This window comes from Carettochelys insculpta, chromosome 3 (assembly GCF_033958435.1).
Source record: "Carettochelys insculpta isolate YL-2023 chromosome 3, ASM3395843v1, whole genome shotgun sequence".
Classification (NCBI taxonomy): Eukaryota; Metazoa; Chordata; order Testudines; family Carettochelyidae; genus Carettochelys; species Carettochelys insculpta.
This window is the reverse complement of record NC_134139.1, coordinates 139,879,664-139,898,069: the sequence shown is the minus strand read 5'-3', so window position 1 is coordinate 139,898,069 and position 18,406 is coordinate 139,879,664. Positions and strand designations below refer to the sequence as shown.

The 18,406-nt window shown below is 43.9% G+C and overlaps 1 protein-coding gene across 6 annotated transcripts in view; it reads right to left on the bottom strand.

Annotated features, from left to right (window-relative positions):
* Positions 1-18,406, bottom strand: part of BACH2 (BACH transcriptional regulator 2) — a 306,097-nt gene that overhangs the window by 158,559 nt on the left and 129,132 nt on the right. For all 6 annotated transcript variants that reach the window (XM_074990881.1, XM_074990876.1, XM_074990875.1 and 3 more), the window contains one exon: positions 9,260-9,381. The gene's annotated coding sequence lies outside the window, so the exon portion shown is untranslated. The remainder of the gene's footprint in view (positions 1-9,259; positions 9,382-18,406) is intronic.

The window sequence follows — 18,406 nt, the reverse complement described above, 5'->3', positions numbered from 1 at the left end:
CAGACTAAGATCTCTACTTTCCCTCTAACTCTCCACTGCTTCTGACTCAGTTGTTCATACTAATACAGACTACTCCAAAACCCCACTCCCATGAAGACAGGCAGCACTGATTCAGAGGCCAGACAACTGACTCATAACTAAGGCAGAGAGAGAATGCAAGACCAAACAACACATGACAGAAGTGTACTCACACTGCTTAATGTGCTTTTGGAAGGTGCTCAGATATAAGGCAAGGACTCTATAGATCAGAACAGAAGAAAGCCAAATGACAAAAGTGCTAGTGCTGGTAGATATATTAAAATGGCAGGGAATCCTTACGATTGCTACAACCTAGGTTTATTGAATAGAAACATGTATTTTCTCTTACTTGAAAATTCTCTCTCTTTCTTCAAACTTGGAGGTTTGGAAAAGACAAATGGATCAAATCCAGTTGCTTGGTCCAAACCTCCACCCCTCCCTCCCTAGGTCTCAGTCACTTTTTTTTTTAAATTAGTGTAAATCAGGAGTTGCCTAATCGAAGTCCATGGAATTCTACCACAGTCAAAGTTCAGAATTAGGTTCTCTGGATCATCCTGACTCTCACACCAAATGGACAAGTTTTCCCTTTCCCACTCCTTCAGTGGGATATAAGCACTCACTGGACTGCTCTACTTAATTAGGGCCCAAGTGAGTAACAAAGCAAAAATGTTAAAATGGTGCTAAGAGCAAGGCGGGTAGGAATTTTAAAGGAGAGCTTAGGTATTGGATGGGAGAGAGCTTGGCAGTGCCTTAAAAGAATCTGAAGGAAAAGACAGGGAAGCGACTTGATGAGACTGTCCATGGATCACATTAACACAGCCAGGCAGGACGAGCAAAAATGAATGCAATTCAGAGGTGGGAATAAACACAAGGAAGTAGGACCTGGAAGTGGCATGAGAAAGGATGAATCCCATGCCACCAAGCCTGACGATTAGAGGACATTCCCTGCGAGGAAAGGTGAGAACTTTGAAGAAGGGGGAATGATAGTCACAATCAACAGAAAACAGCTGGAGATCAGTGAGGATGAGAAGACAGGGCATAAAGACCATAAATGGCCAACAACTTACTGGAGGTGAAGTGACAGCTCATGAAGGTGCAGAAAGAGGGACAGAGGAGTAGCACAAGAAAGGAATTAAAGATTAGCACCTGACTGTGGGAAAGTAAAGAGGCATAGCAGGGATGGGAAGACAGAATGGGTCTTTGCTGGGAATGAGAATTAGGAGGACAGACATAAATAGCAGCTTGAAGGTTTCAGAGGAGCAGATGATTAGAAGATTTGTGAACGTGAAATGGGGAGGGCACTAGGAATGTGGGAAGATAGGAAGAAATACAATTAATAAGAGTAGTGGCTGGGTGATAAAAGGGGAAGAAGTAGAAATGGAAATTGGAAAAGAACAAAAGGAGAAGAGGAGGTAAAAAATGGCAATGAGCATGTAAGATGGGAAAGAGCTGCAGTGCTGGAATCACAAGGTCAAACAAAAATTTCTCTCTGAGATCAGTATAAGAATGCTTAGAACTCTGAGCCCTTGTCAGAGACTGTAAAGTCACCTTGCTAGTAGCTTGGAGAATGAAGCACACCAAATTTTCTGTACTCTCCTTCTAAAAGAAAAAAGGGCTCAAGCATGTGTGGGAGAGCTGTCACTAACAAGTAAAACTGCATATCAAAAGACACTATAATTTTTGACTCCTTGATCGGAATTAACATGAAAACTTATTCATATCAAAATCTCCAAAATGAGTACTTGTTTAACAGGGTTGAAAAGAGGAACAGAGAGGTTGAAAGGCCATCTGACCCACTTAATTTCTATTCAAAATAAGTTTCAAGGTTTGATGACGACTTTTATAAAGGTCACAAAATCCACAGCTTTCTGCAAATATATAAGGACTCCCAGGAGGTCTTGAAGGAAATGACCTGGCTTCCCTTTTGTTTCCCTTCCTGAATTTCTCACATTCATCTTTGAAAAAAATCAATGAGTTTCAACGCCGTTGTCCATGCCACAACACAACCATTGTCTTTATATACAGAAACAGCCATGTGCCATCGAAATACTGTGAATGATTAGATATTTTTGCCTATGTACACACGAAAATGCATGAGAATTCAACAGACTCAATGACTTGAAAAAGCTCTGAAGAGAAGATGATGGTGGGAGTGAAGGAGGGCAATGGAAAGAAGAAGGCTGAGAGCCACCTCACACTTAAAAATGCCTGTTACTATGTGGTAGCATCTAGCTCTTTTGTAAAAAATAATCTGTATTTCCCTCATGGTTAGGAGGATCATGCCTCCTATCTCAGAAGCTTAAATGTGAAACAGATTCCTGAAGAGGACCAGACATTCAGGATCAAGGGGCTGGTAAAGAGCTGAACTAGAGGGAACAGCCTGTGGAAATCACCTCCAGGATCCATCTGCCACAGCCAATGACCTTCAAAGAAGGTAGAAAGAAGATTCTCACATGGGTGGTGAGAAGAAGGGTGAAATGTAGGATCTCGAGCAGGAAATCATTTCTGACCCATGGATTAAAACAGATGTTCGGAGGACCTCTCTAACTAACTAGGAGGTTACTGTAGAAGAAGGCCTTTTCTTAGTGAATCTGGGTCTTTTCCTATGGGGTTCAACTGCTCTTGGGGCTGAAGGTCTCCGAACTGCTGTGTTTTCCGTTTTTTCCCCCTCACAGGTGTACAGATGCCCAGAGATTATAGTGTCACCTGAGCATCTGAGAGAATGGAAGAACCCATCTATGTTACTGTTCAACTCGGGCACCTCAAAAGGAGGGTCCTGACAGTAGCTGGTACTGCCGTGGAGGTCAAAGCCTGGAAGCTCAGCTCTGTTGTAGCTATGGAACATGCAGACCTAGAGAGAGAGAGAGATTGACTGGCAACTGTCTAGTGTTCTCTGACAAGTGCCTGAAGTTGTTCCCTCTGATCCTTAGGCAAATGTTCAGCAAAAGACAAGAGCTTACAGTCTATGAAATCATACTTTGCCATCAGGGCTTGGTCACTGGCTCCTCTAAACTGCAAAGAGGCCAAACAGCACATATGCTGCCCAGAAGATCCAGTCACTTTAGCTCTTTGCCTGTGGGTGTTGAATATAACTGATGTTGACATTTTTATTCATTAACGGCCTTGACCACCAGAGAACTGGGTGTAGGGGGGAGAAAAATGCTCCAAGTCTCTGGGTGGAAGAAAATACTTTTGTCACTCTGTTTACACATAGGCAGGACAGTATCTGGCATCTGCTATGTCGTGTGCGCTGGAGCTAGCAGAACATCACTGATGAGCAAGGTGATCTTTCCCTGACGAAGTGTACGTATGAAGGATGTCCATCAGGGAACACTAAGGTTCCTTTATCACCTCCACTAGACTCTGTAAATTGTCCACCACATGCTTCATAAATTCCTGGAAGAGTTTGACACCATTGGGATAGTGGGGAAGACACCATAGCTTCATTTGGTGAGGAGAATTCATGAGGAGGTGGTGTTTCATCTTCCTCAGGGGGCTTGTGCTCTTTTGTAAGGCCCTGCTGTGCAGGAGTAGAACCCAAAGGGTGCAGCTGTTTCTCCTGATTCACCCTCTTACAAGACAGAACCCCGGGAGAGTGGTCACCATGAGGGGCCCATGGTTTCCAACTGTGGTGGGAAATAAGGGAAAAGGGGAGAGCTCCAAGATTGTCCTTGCAAGTATCTCCTGCTGGAGTTCTCCCTAACGGATAAACCTCAAGACAGGGAAGCTGAAAGATGGAAGACCTTTTACAGACAGCTTAGAGTTAGATGAGGGGGTGTGTGTCTATTAGAGGAGCAGGTAGTGCTGATACTGGGGGTCAAAGTGGTATTGGGCTAGGACCTTCACTTGTGTCAGTACCAAGCGCCATAGAAGTAGTTCTGGAAGATGACTCTGTCATCTTGTAGTGAGAAGATGACTCTCTCACTACAAAGAGCCTGGGTGAAGAGCGTGTTGATACCAGAGAACAAGTCTCCACTTATGATGGTAGGGACTGAGAGAAGCAAGCTCCAGAAACTGAGTTAATGCTAATGGAGAGTGTGTCACAGTGCCTGTCAGCAGCAGTGATTTAGGCTCTTCCAATAGTAGAGGGTCTTTATGGAATAGGAGATTGGAAAATAATGGGGGACTCTGGTCAGAGAGCCTCAAGAGTTAGTATGTCAGATGTCAGTGGAGACTGAAGTACTACCATTGCCTGATGATGATTTTGACTAAGCTCTAGAGTCCTTATGTTTCAACAGTGTCGGTGCTGTTCTAAGCGTGTGTCTACACTAGGAACTTACTTCGAAGCTAACTTTGAAGTTAGGTACTACACAGAAGTAGACAACAGAGAATCTACACGCATCTTCCCTTACTTCAAAATTAACTTCGAAATAGGGAGCCCAACTTCAAAGTCCTTTCTCCATTCCCAGGAATGGAGTAGTGCCCTACTTCGAAGTTTAACTTCAAAGTAGGGTGTGTGTAGATGTTCTACTTTGAAATTGCTTACTTTGAAGTTGTACTTCAAAGTAAGCATCTTTGAAGTTATTTTTATAGTGTAAACACAGCCTAAGAGACCTATCGGTGTATGAATTCTTAGCCGGCATCATGGTGTCCATACAAGAAAGAGAGCCTCAGGGGTACCCATGATGGATGCAAGATCTCCTAATGTCAGCACCTTGGGGGTGACTTTTCCCCTTTGTGTCCCATTCCGGAGAACTGAATCTTTCAATTGATGGTTGGTGGCCAGGGGTTTGGGGCAAAGATCCCCTCATAGCTTTTGTTACAACTAAACCAAACATTGTTGGTGGATCTGATGTACAGGGGTTGACTTGAACCCGCAGGTCTCAGAGTGCTCTGCCCAGAGGAGTTTAAGCCCATCTTTTTCAACATCAGCTCTTAAATCCCAAGTATCTCTCACATTGTGGGGATGAGAGTCTCCAGGTAACCAAGGCAGCTTGAATTTCCATCTCTGCAAGCAAAAGACGAATGGTAGATCTGGGAGGATTTCATAGAATCAGAATCCTAGGCCGGAAGAGACCTCAGCAAATTATTGATTCGAGATCACTGCCCAAAGCAGGACCAACCCTAAACTAAATCTTCCCAGTCAGGGATTTTTGTTCTGCTTATGCCATACCTATGTACACAAACAGAACCTCAGGTTTCATCATTTGAAGGCCTGAGTCTTCAGCATAACCCCTACTTAAAGCTGTGGACTGAGGCCCAAAAGAAACAAGCAAAGGCTTAGATCAGGCAAAGAAAGAAGAGAAGGGAGATTCCCCCCTCCCTAGTGCCTCACACAAGCACAAACTGTGTTGAACAACAGAAAAAATAAACTACAATAGTTAAAATAAAGAAAACAAGAGAATAAGAAAAAATAAGCAAAAACTTTTGCGAGCAATGCTTGCTACCAGCACCATGAGCTTAAGCTGCAGGTGGCTGAGAAGCAGCTGAAGTAGTATCAGGTCTGACCCTCCTTATATACACTCATACGGGATGAAAGGGGAATTTAGAGCATAGATGTGGACCCACAGACACTGCTGACAAAAGAGTCTCTCACCTGGAGTGCTGAGAGTGCACACATCCTGGAGGAGCAGCACGGCGGGGGCACTAATTGAATAAGCAGCAGGTTGATGGTCCCAAGATAGGAAAAAAAAGACTCTCTCTTTTAGGCATCTATGCCATCCTCACCAGCATGGTATCGGAATGCTTCACAATCCATTGCAGACTTTATCCTCACAACATCCATGCATCAAATATTTCTCCCATTTTAGAAATGGGGAACAGAGGCATAGGCAAGGTTAAGTAGCCTGCCATAGGCCAGCCAGGGAGTTTGTGACTGAGTTGGGAAATGAATCCAGGTGAGAAGTCCCAGTCCAGCTCTAGCCCCTGGATCATTCTTCCTACCCTGGATTGTGATTTTAGGCTTTTGTGAATTAATGTGGTTTATTTTTTATTTATGCACAATATTAATGTATGTTGTGATTCACTTACACTTTGGCTTTATAGACATTTACTTCTGTTCTGCTTATTCTCCACCTATCTTTTCAAGACTCCAAAGTAATATTACTTGAGATTTAACCTTCACTATTATTTTCCTGGGCTTACATTTTTTGCCAATAATCAGCTTCATTTACTGTCAGTTTCACATTTACTTTTATGGGCATCTCTCCTTTTTGTATAGCCATAACTCCATTCAAATATTTTAGCAGCATTTAGAAACAGTTTGATTTGCAATGTCACAGACCAGCAGTAGAGATCATTTTAAAAGCACAAACGTTCTAAGGCAATAGATAGAATAGGAATGGGTAAATGGATAAAACCAGAACTATGACCTGCACATAGAAACCTCAATTAAGCAAGTGCAAATGGTTTAACTTTATGCATGTACTTCATTCTCTATTGGCTTCAGTGGAACCTTGGAGATGTTTAACTGCTGTTCTGAACTGCAATTCTTCTCTGAAACAGGGTCAGAGCCATGAATTTTTAAACAGACTTCCAAGCTGCAGTACAGTTAAAGTACTGCTAAAATTTTTAGGTATGTGCAAAAAAGCCAGAGAAAGTACCTGGATCAGATCAAGAGAAATGAACACACAGAATGTATATGTTGTTCTGTGGCTTTGGGTAAGTCACCTAACCTCCTTGTAACTCAATCAAATTTCCCAGTGGGTAAGAACACTTATCTACCTTTATAATGGTTTTCTGTAGTTTCCTAGACATTTGAACATATTCTGAGAACCTCTGGTCAAAGCCACTATTATGAATGTGCACAGTGCTGTGTTAACAAGTTTATAACAAAAACATTGCTTACACAAGCTAATCAAAGAAACAATTCCCACAGAGGTTGAATCTCTTTGCACTTGCTTTTAAGAAGGACGAAAATGGATCCATGTGCAAAATAAAATTCTGTAATAAAAGTTCCAAACATTTGAGAAAAAATGCTACCTTACCATACATTTTCACAAATTCAGTGTAGTATATATCTGCTTATTGGGCTTCAGTTAAAACTAACTACAGCACATAAAGATGCACTGGGAGGAGAAAACACTCACTTCTCTGCTACCACTGGTTTTCATGAGTTTGTTGCATGCAAGGCCATCAAATAACAAGGGAACTTGAAACATGTTTAAAGCAGCTGAACAACTGCAGAAATAACTTCCTACAATATTTAATATTTAGTACCACCGAGCAACTGAAAAAAAACCAGCTGCTTATAGAAGACAATCGACATTATTCAGTAGCTGGATAAAGCTACTTGTGAAACAATTAACATTTACTTAACTGCTTAAAAATATGTATGTAACACAAGGCTACTCACAGTTTCAATATGCAAACTTTCGTATTCTTGAACAGATATATAGGTTAATTCAAAGACATGAGAGTTAAGTCTGAATTAGAGTTGAGAATTTCACAGATTGGTAACAATTGCCACAGCAGTAGTTCCTTGGGATACGTGGCCTGAATCTGGTTTAGGACTGAGCCATGACTACTTCAAGGTGAGCTATATACACAACCAGATCAAAAATATGATCTGGTTCTTACTATAGTGCCAATAAGGCTGGAATACACTAATAAGTAAGAATAAAAATCTAAAATAGCGGTAAACCAACTCTTACTTAAAATAGATCATAACAGTTATTTAGTATTTAGATTGAAGTAAAACCCAGGGGGTCATTCAGGATTGTGGTGTCCTTTTGCTAACTGCTTTAGCACCACACAGGACACCACAGAAAAGCTTCCTCTGATAGACATGACAGACAATCTACAAGTGAATGTAAAAGGTGGAGATCTTGGTAAGCTTTTATTTTCAATATAATTTTCCATAATTTTCTCACTCTAGTCCTTTGTCAGGGCGCCTCAGCCAACAGGTTCCAACACCATGAATGAATAGACTATTCTTCCACCTTGTCCCCACTCAGATACAGAATCAGGCTTGGAATGCTTTGCCAAAGTGCTCTGCAGATGTGCAGTGCCAATGAAATGGCTGCCTGACAGCTAGCTGGCTGACACGACCCAATGCAGAACTGGAGAGAGGGGAAAGTCTAGTCAAGCTCCTCAGGACAAACCCCACTCCCTTTGTGAAGTGTCCACTGTCCATAAGAAAAAAAAACAAAACTGAAAACTCTTCTGCTCTCTGAAGACCTATTCCAGAAAAAGTAGACTGCAATGCTCCATCCAACGTATTTACCTCATGAGTAGGAAGGACCAAAGGAATGCGCTGAGATTCAAACCTTTTGATCACAGACTGTCTTTTCAGGGGTGAGAGCTCTGACCCAGTCCAGCAAAGTACTTAAACACACTTGGTAGGATTGAGCGTGGGGTCACTTATCCACCATCCCCTGCCCTTTGCATGAGACAAGACAATTGTTGCTACAAAACCATTTTGAGAAATTTACAGTTTAAGTAGTAGTGAAATAGTTATGAATGTGTCATCTGCACAATAATCATAAAATGGAGGGCAATGCCAATGGGAAATGTGAAACTATTTTTTAATTGAAGCCATAGACAGACTAAAATTTGTTCTTACTTTGGGAAGTGACTATAAAAATGGCATTGACAAGTAGTTCCATTTTCTGTGCCTCAACGATTTCCAGAGCAATTTTGCTGAGTTTATAAGGAAAAAATATGTTTTTAACTGCCACACCCATATACTCACCCTGAAACCTGAAAGGGGAACTATGTTCTTTTTAGTTCATGCATCATCAACATTAGTAATGTAAGCCCTCATCAGATCTAATTGTCTCTTCTGGACTTAAAAATCTACCAGTGAATGAACTCTATGGAACTGAAATGATCAAATCACAGTTTACACCTGTGGAGCACACGTGCTAAGGCATTTGCCATGGAGAATACGGTAATGTACTGCTGCAAAATAAATGCAAAAAAAAGATCAGTCCACTGAGGACAAACACCTTTGCCATTTATCTGGCAAACACACTGAGTTAAACATGAGAACTAGCAGGGGACAAAGAGATCCACATAATTTTTTTCTCTATATTTCTTTTTAGATGCAAGCAAAGCGTGGGCACTTATTCCTAGAATGGTGTTTTGTCTCTGCATACAGGGCCTTCAACATTAGCCAGCAAAATTCTGGCAACACTTCCAAGTGATGCGTATTATGTAAGTGCCATAGCTGCAGCAATACACGGCTTTTAAATGCTCGTTACTACAGTTAAATAGAGAGCATGTTGAAGATATAAAGCTGTAAAGAGAGATTCCAACCCCTCCTTTCCCCGTCACTTGAATACTTGCGCACACTACTCACCCAATGTAATGCCCGGGCAGCTCTTTTCAGGCAAACAAATTGCTGCGTTAGGCAGTTTACTGTTTCCAACTGGACGTTGTGTGGCTCAGCTCTTTTGCCCTAAGAAACACCTATCGTTATACCTAGAAAAGGAAACAAAACCAAAATCTTTTGTCAGAAATATGCAAATCTAGTAGTCTTTTGTTTAACGCTTTGGGCCAAAAGCAGCTTGATAGAGAAATCTATGAAATTCCCCAGCCTGCCTTTTACAACAAACACAATCAAGACAAACAAATCTAACTACATCCAGGAACAAAAAGTAAAAGATTTTATGCTTCAAAGTCAGAAAACAGTTAACACTCCCACGTCTTGTTCTGAGGAACATAAATGCTTAAGGGCGGGGAGACAGGAGTGGTTGTGGGTGTGGGGTTGCTTAGAATTGGAGACAGATGAAATTCTTTGAATTTTAAAAAGGTTTCTGTAGAAACTATTTGCGAATTTCTAACCATTTCATGACGACTTGAAATTTTTTCCAAACATTAAGGATTTAAATACAAAAAACTTGTTAAAAGACATTTTCAGTTTTTTCAGAATCAGCAAGAAGTCCTGTTGCACCTTATAACTAACAGATATTTTGGAGCATAAACTTCTGTGGGCAAAGACCCGCTTCGTCAGATTTTCAGCCAGCTCTGGCTAGAACATTCTGAAGCAAAAATAGGGTAAAATCTAGACACAATTACAGTCACTGGCAAAACTCGCTTTGTCTTTATTGAGGCCAGAATTTCATGACCTGTGTTTACACGAAAACATAAACATAAACAAAGAGTGAAAAAGGCACTACTATTGATAATAAGCAGAAAGGCTTTTTTTATGTATGTTTCTTAATAGGTGTGTTAGCAATTCCATAATTAGGTAATTTAATTCAAACATGTATGCTCACCATGTTGAAGGTGACTTTATTTAAAACTACTTGAATCCTTCAATTTATCTCTGAAGAATTGCTTTTGATCTTGTGTGTAAAACTGATGTGAATTCTTACAAAAGTGATTTGCTAAGAAATTACCAATCACACTGACATTTACTCAAATAAAAAAAAATCTACTTTCAAACTGAGAAGCCAAAAAAACCCCAAACCCCATGGCGCTCTCTCAGTCACGACATTCTTCCTGTAATTTTGGAAGAGCAGGTATTGAACAAATTTCTGGTAGTTGCAGTGATTAATAACATGAACTAACACCATATTCATTCACGGAGTGTATCGTTGTCCTTGAAGCTGTTTCCGTAGAAACTCTGAATACAATTGATACCAATTTGCTTCATGACTCAGCAGAAAAATGCTAAAAGTGGGTGCTAATCAGTTGCAGGCAGCAATGGATGATTTTATCAGGCACTTCAAACTAAAAATCCTGAATAAGCTTCAGCAGATGTGAGTAGAAGTTCAGCATAAGTTCACAAGAAGATTTCGAAAAGGCTCTACTACATTTATACAGCAAGAGTTTGCTGAAATGTGTCAGAAACTTTTAATACTACAAACAGGATAAAAAAGTATCAGAGGTTAGCCTGCATCCTAACAAAACAAAACACCAAAAACCCAGTCATGTAGCACTTGAAAGACTAACAGAATAATTTATCAGGTGATGAGCTTCCGTGGGGTAGACTCACTTCTTCAGCTCTGGAGATAGTACTGGACTGGAAATGATGCTGAAAGTGAATCGGCATAACTGTTTTATAACAGAGATACAAAGCAAAAAAATTGAAATGAAAACTGACGAATCAGATACATAAGACAGAAGGGGGAGCGAAGGGTGGGGAAGAGAGGAGAGAAAAAATTACTTACTGGCCATGTCAATTAAGATAAGCAATAATTAATAATAAGCCTGAGATCACTACAAGTATCAAAGACAGGCAGGCTGTCTTTGTAAGGCATAAGGTAATTGCTATCTCTCTTGAGACCAAGGTGCAAAGTATTGAATTTGAGCACAAACTGTAGTTCACAGATTTCCCTTCCCTATGATGCCATGAGACTCAGAAGATGCAGGTAGCACCTGCTGTCATGGTGGGAATTGCTGAGATGTCTCGGATAATGGACCCCATGGACCTGAGCTTGCTGTCCAGTAGGAATGCCCTGGCACACCTGCCATCCAGTCGTGCCCTGACAAACTCTACTGACTGAGATGGGACCAACACCTACTTTGCCTCGATCAAGAGACCGAGGCTTACAAATGTTTGATGGATCAGCTGTACATGCTGAACCACCTGCTCCCTAGAACGACCCTTGACTACCCAGTCATCCAAGTATGTATGGGAACAGCTGTGCTCCTTGCCTGCACAGGTGACTTGCTACTACCACATTTGGTGAAGACCCTTGGGGCCACAGACAGACCAAAAGGCAGGACTGTGAACTGACAATGGTTCCCATCTGCCATGAACCTGACAAACCTCCTGTGAGGAGGGTAGATTGAAATATGCGTCCTATAAGTAGAGAGCCGCGAACCAATCCCCCCACTCCAGCATCGGGAGTATGAGACCCAGGGATATACAAAATTTTATCTTTTTTACTAACTTGTTGAGACCTCTTAGGTCCAGGATGGGTCTCAAGCCCCCCTTTGGTTTTGGAATTAGGAAATACTGGGAATAAAACCCCTGTCCCCTGAACTTGGGAGGAACTTCTTCTATAGCTCCAGAACCCAGGAGGGACTCAAATTCCTGCCGTAACAGGATTTCGTGAGAGGGATCCCACAGGGCAGGAGGTTGGCAAGGTGGTTAAGAAGAGAACTGAACAGTGCATTCCCTCTCTACCATATTCCAGACCCATCAGTCTGTGGTGATGTTGCACCACGTATCACGAAAGGGGGACAGGCAAAATGAAAGAAGTGGGGATGCTGGAGTGGATGAGATCGACTTGACGCTCCTGACCATGACATCAAAACTGAGGCTAGGGTCCCTCTGGGAGGTTGCTGGCCTGAACAGTGCCTGCCTCTCCTGTTCCGCATTCTACTGCCATCCCACTGTGGCTGTGGAAACTGTCTTGGCTGAGGACGAGGGTTAAAATGCCTGTGTTGGTTAGCAGGTATACACAGGCCCAAGGAGCGGAGGGTGGCCCTAGAGTCTTTCAGACTATGAAATCTTTTATCTGTCTTATCTGAAAACAGGGTTGGGCCATCGAAGGGGTGGTCCTGGATCGTCTGCTGGACCTCATGAGGTAGGCCAGAAAACTGCAATCAAGCCCCCCCTGCACACTGCCACTCCAGAGGCCATAACACTCACGGCAGCATACGCAGTATCCAGTGCTGCTTGCAGGCCCTTGAAATCAGTTTATTCTCCACCACCACAGCTGTGAAGTCCTGCTTGACTTCGGGTGGCACCATCGCAGAGAATCTGGACAGGGCGCTGACTGTATTATAAGCATACGTGCTAACCAGATCCTGCTGGTTAGCAATTCTTAATTGCAGCCCTCCTGTTGAATAGACCTTCCTCTCACTGAAGTCCAAGTGTTTAGCTTCTCTATTTTTTCAGGGAGGGACCCCGGAACCCTTGGCGCTCCCTATGGATAGCAGCGTCCACTACCAGGGAGTCAGGTGGGGGGTGCGTGAACAAATGTTCATTGCCCTGGGATGGGACAAAGTACCGTCTCTCGTTCCTATGGGCCATGGGAAAGGTGAAGCAGAGGTCTGCCAAACTGTTTTAGCCATAGGGGCAATTGTTTTGATTATGCACAGAGCCACACTGGTGGGGCCTGCAGACAAAATATCTATGACAGGGTCCGTTTCATCCTGGACCTCCTCCACTTGCACCCCCAAGTTTTGGGCCACTCTCTTAAGGAGCTGTCGAAAAGCCCTGCCATCCTCCAATACAGGTGAGGCCAACAAGCCCGCCACTGCCTCATCCGGGGACGAAGAAGATGATAGCCCTCGCCCCTCCGTTTGGAGGTGAAGGACAGTAGTCACCTGTTCAGGCACTTGGCCCCCCAAGCAAATTATGGGCAAGCCAGGGGGCACCATAGGCAGAGCTGGCATAGGCACTGGATGGCCAGAAAACCCTGCCACAGGTGGCACAAATGGCGCTGCTACTGCTCCCTGCACTAGAGTTGGTGCTGGTGCCTGGGCTTGTGCCTGCTCTATTGGCACTGGGGGTACAGTTCCAGATGGCACAGGCACTGAAGGGATCCAGTCCTGTTGTGATGGTGCCGACGACAGTGCTGAGAGCCACGCTGACAAAGCAGATGCAGGCGGTTCTACGATGACCGCTTCTTCCTGTCTTTATTCTGGTGGTGGGACATCCCGTGATGCCAACGGTGCCGAGTGCGGGATTGGAGGGGACCCCGGCACCAGTAAAGGCACTCCAATGGCCTGGTGCTGTGCCTTGCTAATTGCCCATGGGGTCCAGAAGGGCCACTGCTGAGTTGCCTGTGAAGCCGGTGGACAATCTGTATAGTCCGAGCAATGACTGCGGTGCCTGTGACGGCTATGGTCCTGTGGCACCTTATAGACTAACAGATATTTTGGAGTGTAAGCTTTCGTGGGCAAAGACCTGCTTCATCAGATTGTTCAGCCAGATCTGCCTAGAACATTCGGAAGCAAAAATAGGTTGAAATCCAGACACGGTTACAGTCAATGGCAAAACCTGCTTTGTCTTCATTGAGGACAGAATTTCATGACCTGTGGAGCTCGAGTAAAAGGAGTCCAACTCTGATGCCAATTCAGAAGCAGATGACCACGGTTGCACCATCAGAGTCAGACCTGATGTTATGCACACTGAGGATGGTGCCGGATAATAGGGCACCTGAAAGTGCCCCACAGTCTGCTGGGTCAGCAATGGAGCGCTCAGCACCGAACACAGTGTTGGTGCCGACGCTGACGTCAGCCCAGGGGTCGGTGCCAGTGTTACATCCATGAGCTCCCACCGCTTTGTTTCAAAGCTATGGTTCCTGTCCTCTATAGATGGAGAAGGACCTGGCACCAGCATCTGCAGAAGTCCTTGTGCTATGTGGCAGACCCCTGCCTGGAAGCTGCAGGAACCTTCTAGAAGGAAGATATGCTGGATGGTGGGCTAATGCATTCCTGTCCCCTGACTAGGCCCAATTAGGACAGGGAGCTGGGGCCTTATTAGGAATCAGCCCTCATTGGTCAGCTGAGGCCCTGCACTTCCTATAAAAAGTTCCTCCTAGCTGGTTGCAGGGGGGGAAGGTTTTGGAAAGCACACCAGAGCAGAGCAGAGCAGAGCAGAGTAAGCGAGCGAGAAGGTACCATGGGGAAGCGGTGGGTGAAGTGGCCCAGGGTGAGGTTGCTACTTTGGGGCAGGGGTGAAGGCCCTGCCAGTTGCCTCTTGTCCTCGTAGGGACCCTGGGCTGGAGTCCAGGGTAGAGGGCGGGTCTGGACTCCCCCCCACTCTTCCCCAGAGGGATTACTCCACTGGAGCAGGCACGGGCCTGCAAGCGGACTGGCTTTATCCTCCCCACTCTGGACTTGCCTGTGATGAGGATGGCTCGCTAAGTGGAGACTCCTGCCTTTGGAAGGGCCTAGGCAGATAAGGGGTCTCCGTGAGTCTCTGAGGCACAACAGTAGAACTGCCAGGAAGCGCAGGGACCCACAGGGGCTGACAAGGGACTTTGTCACAGCTGTTTGAAATGCCTCAGGCACCTGCAGCCTCCTGCTCCACACCGGCTTCCAGGGCCGTGCCTCCTGCCCTTCAGCAGCGCGCGCTGGAGCCTTCAACTTGAGGCTATCCTGCTTTGACTTCGATGAGCAATACCTCTCATGCCCCCTCCTCTTCATCAGCACTAGAGATTGACTCCTAAGGCGCTGAAAAGGCGATGGTGCCTGCACCTCCTCTTGGTGCCAGGAGTCCTTAGGCAGCACTGTGGTTGATGGTGCCGGTGCACTTTGCAGTGAGGAGGCTTCACTCTTTGCTCCTGCTGGAGACTTTGAGGCTTAACAGCTGCCTCCAATAAGAGGACTTCAAGGTGTTGGGTCCTATCTTTCAAAGTTCTGGGCTTAACAGACTTACAAATTGGATAGCGATCATGCAAGTGTCCTTCCCCCAAGCAAATCAAACAGGCAGAACGGGCATCACTTTTGGGCACACGTTTGCTGCATTTTGAACACGTCTTAAAGCCTGGGGAGCCAGGCATTCCCCAGCGCAGAGGGGGATGGAAAGTCCCACCTCAGCGATTAGTTAAAACACTAACTATCAAGTACTAAAACTATTTACATTTCTTCAGGAACTATTTACACTACAATAGGCTACTAGCTAAAGAATTGAGCAGAGAAAGCAAGAGCTCCAACAAACAACCAGCAGCGCGGCAAGAAGGAACTGAGCGGGGTATGTGTGTGTGTGGGGGGGGGGGGCGGGCGGTGATAGGGCACTGCATATATCGGTAGCCATATCAGCGCCACTCCAGGGGGCGCCGCACCAACCCTATGGCTACTGGCTAGGGCAAAAAGCTTCTGACAACAACTTGGAACGGGCATGAGCAATCACTCGAAGAAGTGGTGTTCAACTGCTGAAGTGTTCCAAACAAGAATAAGGTAAATCACCAAGAACAAAGAAGAAACAGTACCAGGAAAACTAAATACATGAGTTACTTTAGTCGAGGATTTAAGTACTTTTTGTATTGAACTGCTCTGCTCTTCAAGCACAAATAAATGTAAAGGACCCTAAAGCAGGGAACCAAAAAGCCCAGGATGGGTACCTGTGTATGGCAAAACCACAAGGGCAAAAGAAGTGAAGCCCAAAATCTAAAATAACTAAGTGACCGCTCTCTTTATTAGCCAAATCATCTCAACCAATCTACTCCTGCATAAATGCAAGAGAGATAATAGTCAAAATGCAAAATATGCCACGTTTTTTGGAAACAATTTGGATCCGCTGGGTGGCAGAGGGAAGAACGAATATAAGAATTCAAAAGTTAAATTTGCAACATCAGGCCAGTACGTATATGGTTTTATTTTTGTTTTTGATGACTATATGGACAGCTCACAACATATTTAAGCGCTTACTGCAAGTAAATCACACAAGTGCTGGAATGGATTGCTCAACATACAGCTGCACTGGTGCAACAGTGATCTATGCAAGATTTCTTCAAAAACTTAAGACTGTGCAATTTTGAATCTAAATTACTACAAATTGAACCTCTCTAGTCCAGCACCCTCAGAACCTGACCAGCGCCAAATGAGAGAATTTGCTGGACCATAGGAGGTCAATATTATCTAGCACATTACCAACACTTCCACTGCTTACTGGGCTCTTTGAAGACATTTAGGAGTAAATTAGAACTACATAACTGCACAGAACACTGAGAGCCAGGACTGGTGACTGTAAACAAACTTTATGAAACCACAGGAAACTTGGCCACGCTCATTAGTGGTCACGCAGCTAACTAAAATCATGATAGATTATGGATGTTGCCAGATGAGAGAGGTTCAACCTGTACTATGAATGAATAAAATCATGAATGGTGTGGAGAAAGTGAATATAGAAAAATTATTTACCTTTTCCCATAATACAAGAACTAGGGGACACCAAATGAAATTGATGGGTAGTAGGTTCAAAACTAATAAAAGGAAATTTTTCTTCACACAGCGCACAGTCAACCTGTGGAACTCCTTGCCCAAGGAGGCTGTGAAGGCCAGGACTCTATTAGGGTTTAAAAAAGAGCTTGATAAATTTTTGCAGGTTAGGTCCATAACTGGCTATTAGCCTGGGATAAAGTATGGTGCCTTAGCCTTCAGAACAAGGGCAGGAGATGGATGGCAGGAGATAAATCACTTGATCTTTGTCTTCTGTTCTCCTTCTCTGGGGCACCTGGCATTGGCCACCGTCGGCAGATGGGATGCTGGGCTGGATGGACCTTTGGTCTGACCCAGTATGGCCATTCTTATGTTCTTATGTACTATTACTTACTAATCAAATATTGAGAGGAATGAGATTTCTAATGACCTGTTAACTTGGTCACTGCATACACAGTTTGCCATTTTCCCTGAACATTTTATACCTTAGTTTGGGATGTAAGATGTTAATTTAAATATTTTAGCACTGCAGTAGAAGCCCTAAATCCTGGTTTTAGGATGGGACTGCACAAAGCACTTGTATTTCACTGCATACATGTTGATTTGCACTCATACAACCACTCCTACTTGCACCTTAAGATGTATATGCTCCAGTAAAGAATTTGTTCACTATTTGAGGATTTATTCTGACATGAAATTGATTACTCTTCTAAATCTAATGGAAACAGACACAGACTACTAACTAAGCATTACACATTTACATCATGGAGCCAAGTCGGACATTATCTGTGCTGCTGACTGAAATTATATCATCCATGCTCAATTAGCATAGATTGCTTCTCTAAAGACATAGCAATCAAGTGGGGAGAAAAAAAAACCACAGCGACTACCAGTTATAAATACTTACAGTGCATCACATGAATACACTATACCACTGGGTCCCATCCGTCAGGCCACGAAGTTGGAAACAGAAGACTGTCCAAGTACTAAGACTACTACTTCAGCAGTTGGTTGGGACTTTCTTCTGTTTTACACAGACAGTAACATTAATTATCTTTCCTACTAGAGGAAAACTGAAAAATCTAAACGATTATGCTGAAGATTACCTGGTTTATCCTAAATAATCTCTCAGGTGCACGTTATTCCCACGGAGGGGAGGGTGTGGATAAATGCCAAATGGGATGAATTTTTCAGTAAGTTTTTAGTGGAACATTTGTCTCTTTTTGCCAAAAGACTCGGAAATTAGTATTTTTTAACCCCAGGTCCCAGATTTAGATTATTATTTTTTTAATTCACAGGTCTACCTTCCAGTGGATGAAGCCAGACTCTTCCATGCACAACTTCCTGGTTTGTACCACTGCTTGGTCCTCTCAACCCTGCACCTTTGACAGCTTGAATTCTGCTGGAGGAGGGACTGCAGAGGAGTATGATTTGGGGGATTCATCAGCATGGCAGTAGAGACCAAGTAAGCTACTAGGGGTCAAGTAAAAAGTACCTTTGCTGTTCTGCCTACAGGTTGAGAGTTAGAGGGAAGGAGGGAATCTGGTAGAAAGGTGGTTGACCACCCTCCCAATCTGCAGAGGACTTTCCATAAGATCAGGAACACTGCCCCAAAGAAGGCATTCACTTCCACAGCACCATGCCTTGGACCCCCCGAGTC